This window comes from Arachis hypogaea, chromosome 10 (genome assembly GCF_003086295.3).
Source record: "Arachis hypogaea cultivar Tifrunner chromosome 10, arahy.Tifrunner.gnm2.J5K5, whole genome shotgun sequence".
Classification (NCBI taxonomy): domain Eukaryota; kingdom Viridiplantae; phylum Streptophyta; class Magnoliopsida; order Fabales; family Fabaceae; genus Arachis; species Arachis hypogaea.
In genome coordinates, this window is record NC_092045.1 from 52,753,291 (window position 1) to 52,761,989 (window position 8,699).

General features: G+C 40.3%; 1 non-coding gene across 1 annotated transcript; it reads right to left on the bottom strand.

Moving 5' to 3' along the window:
* Window positions 1–223: 223 nt before the first annotated feature.
* On the bottom strand, window positions 224–331 carry LOC112718532 (small nucleolar RNA R71). The gene has a single exon (XR_003160868.1). It is a non-coding gene; the product is annotated as a small nucleolar RNA R71 (small nucleolar RNA).
* Window positions 332–8,699: the final 8,368 nt, after the last annotated feature.

Genomic DNA, 8,699 nt, shown 5'->3' on the forward strand with positions numbered 1-8,699 from the left:
CCAAGAAGATCTAAATCAACATCTCAGCACATTCTTGAGGATATGTGATACTGTAAAATCTAATAGAGTACACCTTGACACCTACAAACTACTCTTGTTACCTTTCTCACTCAGAGATAAGGCAACAAAGTGGTTAGAAGCATTTCCCAAGGAGAGCCTAACCACATGGGAAGATGTTGTGAACAAATTTCTAGCAAGATTTTACCCTCCACAGAGGATCAACAGGCTAAGAGCTGAGGTGTAAACCTTCAGACAGCTAGATGGTGAAACACTCTATGAGGCTTGGGAGAGGTTCAAGGATTTAACAAGAAAATGCCCACCAAATATGTTTAATGAATGGGTTCAGCTCCACATTTTTTATGAAGGACTAACCTATGAATCAAAGAAGGTTGTGGACCACTTTTCAGGGGGTTCACTCAACAAGAAGAAGACCATTGAGGAAGCCATAGATATCATTGAAATTGTAGCTGAAAAAGACTACTTCTATGCTTCAAAAAGGGGCCAAAAGAAGGGGATGCTGGAACATAACTCTGTAGATACCCTGTTGGCACAAAATAAGAAAATTACAGCACAACTAGCCACCTTGACTAAGAAGATAGAGAACAATCAAGTTGCAGTGGTTCAAGCTCAAGCACCACCCCAAGAAGGAGTGACGTGGCAGAAATTGGCGAGTTAAGAATTTATTAATTGAAATACGTTGCAAGTACAGTCCTTAACCAGCCAAAAATCTGCTTATCAATTTAAAAAGGGTTGTCACAATATTGAAATTAAAATACTGGGAGTATGAATCCCAGGTCATCTCCCAACGAGTTGCAGAGAAATGTGCTATTTTATCAATCAGGTGTTTTTCAAAAATGGTTGAGTTGATAAACAGGAAATTAAATTAGAGAATTTAGTTAATCTTAAATAAAGCCTTGACTGGGAGGAGATTAGTTGGAAGCCCTATTCTAGTTGAAGTACTCTTAAAATTAATTAATAATTGGAAGTTGCTATGCTCAGTTATCCTTTACTAGGTAAAGGAAAGTCAAGCAAGTTAGAAAGTTGTTTCTAATCACAAGTCCTAATCCTCTCCCTTGGGGAGGACTAGTGTCAATGATTAAAAGTTGACCAAACAATGATTCCAATTATAATTTCTCTCTTGAGTAATTAAACTCAAGGTTTCCTTTCAATCATCTCCTAATCAAGTTATGGAACTACTCACTCATCATAATTATAAACTTCACAGAATTAATGGGGAAAATAAAAGAAGACATGATAAATAATAATGAAAAGGTTTAATTGAAAATAAAAATAGTCTATATTAATAACTTGTAAAAAAATCCAATGTCAACTCTAGGGGAATTAAGAATATGGAATAACAAATGAAAAGTAATTGACAGAATATAAGGACTAGTACCGGAGGTAGACTCTTCTCAAAAGCTAAAGCCAAAATCTTCAAAATCCTAACTATGAATGTTCAAGTGAGTAAAACCTAGGGGAGGAGCAATTTCAGATCTAGAAAACTAAACATTATGCAGAATGAATGTTGTTTTCTGTCCCTGCATGTTTCCTGGCTCTAATCTGTGTTTCTGGGCCAAAAACTGGGTTGAAATCTGGCCCAGAAACTCTGCCAGCGATTTCTGAAATTCTACAGATTATGCACGTCACGCGGCCACGTCATCCACGCGTTCGTGTCACTCGGCGTTTCTCGTACCACGCGTGTGCGTCGTCCATGCATTCGCGTCATTCATGCAGCTTCCAATCCACGCGGTTGCGTCAGGTACGCGAGCGCGTCACTATTATTTCTTCTATCTCGCGCGGTCGCGTCAGCCATGCGACTGCGTGACTTCTCACTGGTTATCTCCTTAATTCTTTGTGTTCCTTCCATTTTTGCATGCTTCCTTTCCAATCTCCCCTTCATTCTTGCCCTATAAAGCCTGAAACACTTAACATACAGATCACGGCATCAAATGGAATAAAGGAGAATTAAAATATCTAATTAAAAGTCTCTAGGAAATACGTTTTCAATCATGTAATAATTTTAGGAAGGAAATATAAATGCATGCTAATTATATGAATAAGTGGGTAAAGATCATGATAAAACCACACAATTAAGCACATTGTAAACCATAAAATAGTGGTTTATCAAGGAGATACACCAGAAGTCGAATGTGAGCAAGCAAACTATGTACAACCCCTCTCGACCACCATATGATCCTAACTCCAAGACATATATCTCAGGATGGAAGAACCACCAAAATTTCTGGTGGGAGAACCAACAAGGTCAAAACCAAGATCATAACAAGCCATACCAAGCCAATCACTACCGAAATCACAACTCTAGCCATCAATCAAACAACAACAGATCATACCACAATCCAACTCACACAGCATACCCTTCCACCCAGCAAACACACCACCATCAAGACACATTAACCTCAACCTCACAACCATGCAAGATCAGAGGTAATTTTAAGAGAGTAGAGGCTGCAATAGCACAGCTATCATCACAGCGCACAAGGGCTATTTCCACCCTTTTGGAGAGACAAGCACAGGCTGAAAAGAAGATAGATGCCAACCAAGAAGAATACAGATCTAATCTGAAGAATCAAGGTGTAGCAATCTCAAAGCTAGAAGCACAAGTGGGGATCTTATTCAAGAAAATTCCAATGCCTACACACCCATTTCCAGTAACACCATGGCCAACCCAAGAGCGGAATGCAAGGCCATCATACTTAGGAGTGGAAAGGTGGTAGAAGAGGCAACCCTAAGCCAGGAGAACCACGAAGAAGATGCTGCAGAAAAGCCTGAAAATAAGAAGAAGGAAGAGACCCCTGGCCTATCTTCACCAAAGCCAGTCTTGAAGCCTTATGTGCCAAAGGCACTATACCCACAAAGGCTAAGGAAGGATGGGAAGGATAGCCAGTTTTCCAGATTCTTGGAAATCTTCAAAAAGCTCCAAATCAATATACCATTTGCTGAAGCACTAGAGCAAATGCCCCTCTACGCCAAGTTCTTGAAGGAACTCATGACAAGAAAAAGAAACTAGGGGGAAAAGGAGACTGTAGTCTTAACTGAGGAGTGTAGTGCCATCATACAAAAGAAACTCCCCTAGAAAATGAAAGACCCAGGGAGTTTCCAAATCCCCTGCATCATAGGGGATATCAATATTGAGAAGGCCTTATGCGACTTGGAGGCTAGCATCAATCTCATGTCCTTGAACATGATGAGAAGGATGAGAATTGAAGAAGCCAAACCAACAAGAATGGCACTCCAACTAGCTGACAGAACATTCAAGTTTCCACATGGAGTAGAGGAAGACTTATTGGTGAAAGTGGGAAAATTCATTTTCTCAGCTAACTTTGTTGTGCTGGATATAGAAGAAGAGGCTAACACTTCAATTACCCTAGGAAGGTCATTCCTAGCTACTACTGGAGTCATCATTGATGTGCAAAAAGGGGAACTAGTCTTGAGATTGCATGAAGAGAAGATGATCTTCAATGTCTTCAAGGCAATGAGTTACCCCAAGGAACCAATAGGAGAATGCATAATGGTGGACACCATAGAACAGATAGTTCAAGGAGTTTTGGAGGAAGAGCAATGTGAAGGAACTATGGAATTAGAGCAACAAACATCACGTGGAGAACTACCATAAGGAACCATGGGAAGTTCAATCATGACAAATTACAAAGACAACAAATGGAGAAGAGACACCAAAACTAGAGCTGAAAACCTTACCTTCAAGCTTGAAATATGCATATCTGGGTGACAATAGCACCTACCCAGTGATCATCAACTCAAGTTTGAGTAAGGAGCAAGAAGAGAAACTCATCTAAGTGCTGAAACAACACAAGGATGCTATAGGCTGGACACTCACAGACTTAAAGGGGATCAGCCCCTCAATGTGCATGCACAAGATCTTGCATGAGGAGGATGCTAAGCCCTCAAGAAAACAACAAAGAAGGCTGAACCCAACTATGAATGAAGTGGTACAGAAGGAGGTGTTTAAGTTGTGGCAAGCTGGGGTGATCTACCCCATCTCAGATAACCCTTGGGTGAGCCCTGTACAAGTAGTTCCAAAGAAGGGAGGAGTCACTGTTGTACCAAATGAGAAGAATGAGCTGATACCAACAAGAATGGTGATTGGTTGGCGCACGTGCATCGACTACAGGAAGCTCAATGAAGCCACCAGGAAGGACCACTTCCCCCTACCATTTATGGACCAGATGCTTGAGAGGCTGGCTGGACATGAATATTACTGCTTTCTTGATGGTTATTCGGGTTACAACTAGATAGTTCTAGACCCCAAGGACTAGGAGAAAACTTCTTTCACTTGTCCATATGGTGTCTTTGCTTATAGGAGAATGCCCTTTAGATTCTGCAATGCATCTGCAACATTCCAAAGGTGCATGCTCTCCATATTTTCAGATATGATTGAAAGGTTCATTGAGGTATTTATGGATGACTTCTCTGTATTTAGTAACTCATATTCTGATTGACTACATCACTTGGCCTTGGTGCTAAAGAGATGCCAAGAGACCAACCTTGTCTTAAATTGGGAAAAATTCCATTTCATAGTTACAGAGGGGGTGTTTCTTGGTCGTAAAATCTCAAAAAGGGGCATGGAAGTGGACAAGGAAAAAGTGGAGGTGATTGAAAAGTTACCCCCACCTTGCAATGTCAAGGCAATCAGGAGTTTTCTAGGACATGCTGGCTTCTATAGGAGGTTTATTAGGGACGTTTCTAAGGTTGCCAAACCCTTGAGCAACCTGCTTGTTTCTAATGTGCCTTTTGTTTTTGATAATGAATGCATGTTTGCTTTTGAGGAACTTAAGAACAAACTTTCCTCTGCACCTATCATAATACCACCATGTTGGGATTTGCCCTTTAAGTTGATGTGTGATGCATCAGATTTTGCAGTGAGTGCTATTTTAGGACAGAGGAAAGATAAATTGGTGCATGTGATTTACTATGCCAGCAAAGTTCTTAATGAGAATCAAAGGAACTACACTACTACAGAGAAGGAATCACTTACCATTGTCTTTGCTTTTGATAAATTTAGATCATACCTCATTGGTTCTAAAGTAATTGTATTTACTGATCATGCAGCACTCAAATACTTGCTTACCAAATAAGAGTCCAAGCCAAGACTAATAAGATGGACCCTACTACTCTAAGAGTTTGACATCGAAATTAAAGACAGGAGTGGGGCAGAGAATAAAGTAGCTGACCACCTCTCAAGAATTCCACAAGAAGAAGGAGGAGAACTGGTACACGGAATCGTGATTTCACACTTTTCTCACAACTCCGCGCAGTTGACCAGCAAGTGCATTGGGTCGTCCAAGTAATACCTTACGTGAGTAAGGGTCAATCCCATGGAGATTGTCGACTTGAAGCAAGCTATGGTTATCTTGTAAATCTCAGTCAGGCGAATTCAAATAGTTATGAGGTTTGATAATAAAAAGATAAATAAAGCGAAAAATAAAATAAGGTTACTTATGTAGTTTCTTGGTGGGAATTTCAGTTAAGCGTTTAAAGATGCTTTGTTGCATCTGAACCTCTGCTTTCCTATTGTCCTCATCCAATCATGTGTACTTCCTTCCATGGCAAGCTGTATGTTGGTGGATCACCGTTGTCAATAGCTACCATCCGTCCTCTCAGTGAAAACATGTCCTCTACGGTTCCCTGCATGGCTAATCAGCTGTCGGTTCTCGATCATGTCGGAATAGAATACATTTATTCTTTTGCACACTATCACTGCGCCCAACAGTCATGATTTTGAAGCTCGTCACAGTCATCCCATCCCGGATCCTACTCGGAATACCACAGATAAGGTTTAGAATTTTTGGATCTCAAGAACGCTACTAATTGATTCTAGCTTATAACACGAAGATTCTAATGTCACGGATTCGAATGCTCTGTTATCAGGAGAGGTGATTCAGATTCGTGAGTCAGAGACCAAAGAGAGTATACTCCAGCTGTCATCCAATGACTATGTTGAACATCATGTAGACCGCTTTGTGGTTGTCAGGCACGCGGATCTTGGCTAAGCAAGAAACGAAGATTGGGTGATTGTCACGGGTCACCCCTTTATTCTGACTTAACTGAATTAAGTATAAGAGTATATCTTGGAGGAGAAGTAGGCGTGAATTGAAGGAAAAACAATAGTACTTGCATTAATACTCGAGGAATAGCAGAGCTCCTCACCTTAATCTGTGAGGTATAGAAACTCCACTGTTGGAAAATATATAAGAACAAGGTCTAGGCATGGCCGAATGGCCAGCCTCCCAAATGGCATAATACAATCGAAATAGGGTTCAAAGACCTGATCAAAGGATCGAAAAGTGGTCCAAAGATATGAATACAATAGTAAAAAGTGCTATTTATACTAAACTAGTAAACTAGGTTTACAGAAAATGAGTAGATAGTGCAGAAATCCACTTTTGGGGCCCACTTGGTGTGTGTTTGGGCTGAGCATTGAAGCTTTCACATGCATAAGCTCTTCTTGGAGGTTAAATGCCAATTTTGGTGCCAGTTTGGGCGTTTAACTCCATCTTTGGTGCCAGTTCTGGCGTTTTACGCCAGAAAAGGGTCGCTGGTGGGTATTTGGACGGCAGTTTGGGCCATCTAATCTCGGGTAAAATATGGACTATTATACATTTCTGGAAAGCCCAAGATGTCTACTTTCTAACGCAATTGAGAGCGCACCAATTGGGTTTCTGTAACGCCAGAAAATCTACTTCGAGTGCAGGGAGGTCAGAATCCAACAGCATCTACAGTCCTTTCTCAGCCTCTGAATCAGATTTTTGCTCAGGTCTCTCAATTTCAGCCAGAAAATACCTGAAATCACAGAAAAACACACAAACTCGTAGTAAAGTCCAGAAATGTGAATTTTTCATAAAAACTAATAAAAATATACTAAAAATTAACTAAAACATACTAGAAACTACCTAAAAACAATGCCAAAAAGCGTATAAATTATCCGCTCATCACAACACCAAACTTAAATTGTTGCTTGTCCCCAAGCAACTAAAAACAATATAAGATAAAAATAAGAGAATATACAATAATTCCCAAAATATCAATGAAGCTTAGTTCTAATTTGATGAGCGGGACTTGTAGCGTTTTGCTTCTGAGCAATTTTGGCATCTCACTTTATCCTTTGAAATTCAGAATGATTGGCATCTATAAGAACTCAGAATTAAGATAGTGTTATTGATTCTCCTAGTTTAGTATGTTGATTCTTGAACACAGCTACTTATGAGTCTTAGCCGTGACCCTAAGCATCTTGTTTTCCAGTATTACCACCGGATACATAAATGCCACAGACACATAACTGGGTGAACCTTTTTAGATTGTGACTCAGCTTTGCTAGAGTCCCCAGTTAGAGGTGTCCAGAGTTCTTAAGCACACTCTTTTTGCTTTTCACTTGGACCTTCATGACACAAGGACATGGTTAGGGACAGCTTGATTTAGCCGTTTAGGCCAGGATTTTATTCCTTTGGGCCCTTGATGAGCGGATAATTTATACGCTTTTTGGCATTGTTTTTAGGTAGTTTTTAGTAGGATCTAGCTACTTTTAGGGATGTTTTCATTAGTTTTGATGCTAAATTCACATTTCTGGACTTTACTATGAGTTTGTGTGTTTTTTTGTGATTTCATGTAATTTCTGGCTGAAATTGAGGGACCTGAGCAAAACTCTGATAAAAGACTGACAAAGGACTGCGGATGCTGTTGGATTCTGACCTCCCTGCACTCGAAATGGATTTTCTGGTGCTACAAAACTTTAAATGGCGCGCTCTCAACGGCGTTGGAAAGTAAACATCCAGAGCTTTCCAGCAATATATAATAGTCCATACTTTATTCGTGATTAGACGACGTAAACTGGCGCTCAACGCCAGTTCCATGCTGCATTCTGGAGTCAAACGCCAGAAACACGTCACGAACCAGAGTTGAATGCCAAAAACATGTTACAACTTGGCGTTCAACTCCAAAAGAAGCCTCTGCATGTGTAAAGCTCATGCTCAACCCAAGCACACACCAAGTGGGCCCCAAAAGTGCATTTCTGCATCAATTACTTACTTCTGTAAACCCTAGTAGCTAGTCTAGTATAAATAGGACTTTTTACTATCATATTAGACATCCTGGATTGTATTTTTGATCCTGTGATCACGTTTTGGGGGCTGGCCATTCGGCCATGCCTGAACCTTCATCACTTATGTATTTTCAAGGGTGGAGTTTCTACACACCATAGATTAAGGGTGTGGAGCTCTGCTGTACCTCAAGTTTTAATGCAATTACTACTATTTTCTATTCAATTCCGCTTGTTCTTATTCTAAGATATTCGTTGCACTTCAACATGATGAATGTGATGATCTGTGACACTCATCATCATTTTCACCTATGAACGCGTGACTGCAACCACTTCCATTCTACCTTAGACCGGACACATATCTCTTAGATTCATTAATCAGAATCTTCATGGTATAAGCTAGATTGATGGCGGCATTCATGAGAATCCAGAAAGTCTAAACCTTGTCTGTGGTATTACGAGTAGGATTCAGGGATTAAATGACTGTGATGAGCTTCAAACTCGCGATTTTTGGGCATAATGACAAACACAAAAGAATCAAGGGATTCTATTCTGACATGATCGAGAACCGACAGATGATTAACCGTGCCGTGACAGAGCATTTGGACCTTTTTTCACTGAGAGGATG